Source organism: Apis laboriosa, unplaced genomic scaffold (genome assembly GCF_014066325.1).
Source record: "Apis laboriosa isolate Shangri-la unplaced genomic scaffold, ASM1406632v1 scaffold18_cov149, whole genome shotgun sequence".
NCBI lineage: Eukaryota > Metazoa > Arthropoda > Insecta > Hymenoptera > Apidae > Apis > Apis laboriosa.
In genome coordinates this window covers 1,330,635-1,334,914 of record NW_025222233.1, presented here as the reverse complement: position 1 = coordinate 1,334,914, position 4,280 = coordinate 1,330,635, and positions in this window count along the sequence as shown.

The following is a 4,280-nucleotide window of genomic DNA, read 5'->3' as shown; positions in this document are numbered from 1 at the left end:
TTCCCCGACGATTGCATTCGTCGCATTAATCTTTCGCTACTTTCTTTTTTTACCCTCTCCAATCCGAGCTGGAAGGAGACGAAAAAGCAAATATTTTCCGCGCTGAAACTCCGACTCCCCGATTCCTCCTCTCCCTCGATTCGTATTTTAATTCGTCGCGCATGTTTTCGCGTACCGCCCCCCGCTTCCTTTCCACGGCTCTCGTCTCGAGCAGGAGTTATTTTTTCCTTTTTCCTCTTCTTTATCCCGCGCCAGGTTTACTTAAGATATTAAAGTACTCACCCTTCTTTCAGCCTTCTTTCCCTTTCGTCCTCCTCTCTTTCCTTCCTCTCTTTTTCTCTTTCGTTTCTCTCCGGAGGGAGTTCGGAGATTCCTCCTCCGTCCTTCTCTTCGAGGAGAGTCCTCGAGGGAGTTTGGAGGCACGGCCACGAGGCTCCGCTTAATTTGTAAGCGGATTTTTGCACTAATCAACGGATTTAAGAAGAACAAGCGGAAGAAAGGAGGAGGAGGAGGAGGAGGAGGAGGAGAGACGGAAGAAGAAGGAGAATGCCTGCGAGACCAAAGACGGGGGACACAAGAGAGAGTCATTTGAATTTATTTTAATTATACTAACGAACAGGCCGTGGAACGAGGGCCTAACGAATTATTTGCTCGAATATGATTGCGCGGAATTTCTAACGAAGGATCGACCGATCTCTGCCCGCATCTTCGTCATCATCGAAGGGGAGCATCCTATTTTCCTCGAACGAAGGACCAACCTTCTCTTGAACTCGATTTTCCTTCCCGTTGATAAGACGAAGGGCGAAAGAAAGAAAATTCGCGGTTAAAAAGAACTTTTGCTTTCGAATTTTGCTCGAATCGAGAAACCATGAGAAACGAGGCGAAAGATCGCTGCCTCCTGCTCTCCCTCCCCCGAACTTGTTAATAAATCATTTCGTTAGCGACGGAGACGTTGAAGGAAAAAAACGCGGATAATGGATCCGGCCGATTATTCACGGATCTCTCTTTCGATCGATCGTGAACGATATTGCAAGTGACGAGCGTGACGACGAGCCAACTCTCTTCTTCGCCCTCGTTCTTCGCATCGCAGGTCGAGGAGAAAGAGAGAAAGAGAGAGAGAGAGAGAGAGAGAGTCGCTCGCCACTTGTTTGACACCAAAGATCGCGAGGAGAACGAGTTTCCTTTTTTCTCTCTCCCGCGATAATATTCTCCCACCGATGGAATGATTTTTCGTTGGAGAAATCGCTTCAACTTGCTCCAAGGCGTAAGAGATTTTTATCCCAACCGTGGATACGTGATTCCACGCGTATCGTTTCGTTCACCCGAGGATTGAGAAGTCGCGCTAGACAACTATCTCTGGAATTTCCCTCCACTTTTCGAATCGCCGACCGAATTTAAAAGATACAATAAAAACGTGTTAAAATCTGGACGATCGTATTTCTCTGCGGTGCGCTCTCGTTAAGGCCTTGGAGAAAAAGAAGGAGAGAAAAGAAGGAGGACACGGTGAAAGGGGGATGAACGCCCTTTCGAAAGACGTAAAGGGCTACAAGGGGGAGAGGGGGAGAGAGAGGAAAAGAAAGCGTGGTTTCCTTAATGAGAAGTACAGAGTAAAGCTTTCTTCTTTGCGCGTCCTTTTGCCTGCGAGAGGTTCTTCGCCCTCCTCCCCTCCTTGGGGAGCTTCCTGTGGCGTGCCGGTCGCCGCGAACAGTCGAATCGGATTCGCGGCTTCGGGGGGACACCCCCTGCCTCCCCCCTGCTCCGTGTAGACTTTTTTCTCGGCCGGCAAGCAGGCAGGCAGGCAGGCAGGCAGGCAGGCAGGCCGGCCGGCCGGCCCCGCTGAAATGCTTCTTGTGTAAGTAAAAATCTAAAGTGACTACCGAGATCTAAGTTTTAATTAGTTTATCTTGGCCGCGTGGCCATTGAATATTTATGAGCTATCGCGGCCGCCGTTGCGGCGCGAGAGAGCAATCAACTGGGAGAGCAGAGGCGGAGGAACAGAGAGAGAGAGAGAGAGAGAGAGAGAGAGAGAGAGAGAGAGAGAGAGAGAGAAAGATCGAGGAGGTAGGGATCCTCCGGTCGTGGCCGGGGATGCTGGCAGCAAAAGGGGACGAAGAATGAGATTCCACCGGCCATGGAAAGGAACCGCCTGTGGTTACTGTCATCCCATGGGATTTCGCTTTCGATGTTTCCAACCGGCGGATACTATCCTCCTGGATATAATTGCACGCCCCAACTATACCTCGTTGCCTTGGCAAAAAAAAATATCTCCTCTCCTCTCGGATGGGATCACCCCCTCCCTTCTCCTCCCTATTAAGGATGGAATTAACGTGATGTATCTGTCGATCGTGAAGCACAAATGATTATTGTGATTATTATTTGTCGCGATATAACGTTGTAGCTGGGGGAATAGATTCGAAGGGAGAAACGTAGGAGAAAGGTTTAGAGATTCCTACCTCGCTAGCCTCGCTAAATCCACGGGACGGAGGAGAAAGAAAGGAGGAAGAATCTATAAGTCCATAAATCTGTGAAGCCGGTCGACACGGAGAGAAAAAGAGAGGATCAGGAGGAAAGCGTTTCGAGGGGGGTGGGAAGAAAAATTTATGGCTGGCACCGTAAAAAAACAGAAGCAGAACGGCGAGGAATTTTTATTTCCACTGGATTCGTATAATATGGTCCCGATATGCTCGGATCTATCCCCGTCGAGAAATGAAAAATATATATGTAAGAGAGAAGAGTCGAAAATTACGCGAGATCGCGATTAATCAAGCGTAGTCGTAGTTTTTCATTCGCGACCTTCCTGAACGAACAATCGGGGGAACGATATCAGGGTGTTCTATAAAGAAAAAAAAAAAAAAAATATGATTATTATCGCGTTAACGAGATAAAAATTGGTGGCAAATTATTTATCAATATCCGTTTTGGCGCAAAAAGAACGGAGGCTTTTCGAGTCGAAGAAGTTAAATCGAGCGTAAAAAGTTGACGTTCCATGCGGTTGGATAGAATTGTTGGCGATAAAAAAGTTGGTTGAAATAAGTTTTCCACCGAGCCCATTTACGAACGTCATCGCGCTTTCGGGAATATTCGAGGCACGTTTATCTACACGGCAGCGCCACACGTGCTTAACGCGACGCGCTGGGTTACAGATTGTCGATTCATATTTACATTTTAATAACTCTTCTCTTCTACCTTGTCACTCTCGTTCTCTCTCGACAACGACACGGCAACCACGATGCACATTCACGCGGACGCCACGAGCTTTTCCTTCCTATTTCATCCTCTCTTTCTTCCGTCGAATTATAAATACACGCGTGTGCGCGTTATACGTGTATTAACGCGCTTGTCGCCCTATTAAAAGGGAGGAGGGAAAAAGGAAAAGAGAAAAAACAATAGATAAAAAATAAAAGAAACAAAAGAGGAAGGGAGAATCTTCCGTTTTAAAAACCTATGTCCCGTGTCAATATCGGAATCGTTAGCGGTGGCTCGAAAAAGGTAAAAATAAAAAAAAAAAAAAAAAAAAAAAAGAAAAAAGAAAAATAAAGTTTCACGCACGCTACGCGAACGAAACTACGCGTACGTAAGGTAATTCAAGTTTTTCGTTCATTCATTATCTTTCTTTCCTTCTTTTTTTTTCTTCTTTTATTTTTTTTTCTCTTTCTTTTTTTTTTTTTTTTTTTTTTTTTGCATTTTTTATTCACCAGGGAAAAATATCTGTGGGATATACACGATAATGCATACAATCTATTCTTAATTTAATGCGCATGAAATTTTTGGTTTAATAAGCGCAGCTCGTAGACGCATTCTACCATGTAACTCTTTATAATTATATCATCGAACGAAGCGGAGGTTACGCATCCCTTTATCCTCCTCTCTCCAGCTTTCTCATTTTTAATCGCACACACCGTAATTATAATAATTCGAATTTCAAATGCGATCCGTATCCACCGGTGTACGCGCTTTAGGCAAATATTTTTCTGGTCATTGGACATCGAGCGGCAAATAATAATTTTTGATACGTTTGTATTACGACGATTCGGGGGCACGTTTTCGCAATTATTATGGTTATATTCGCGTGTCTGCTTATTATTACGTACAGAGTGAAAATTTTATTCGTTTCAATAATTACCAAACCCGTGAATACGGGCGCGATCTTTTATGTACATTGTTAAAATTCCCAGGAAAACGATCATCGTTGGCAAAAAAAAATCGTGTCTCGAAAAAATTTCTCGAAAATTTTTCTCCTTCGAATCGAGTTCGCGTCGAACTTTTTTTTTTTTTTTTTT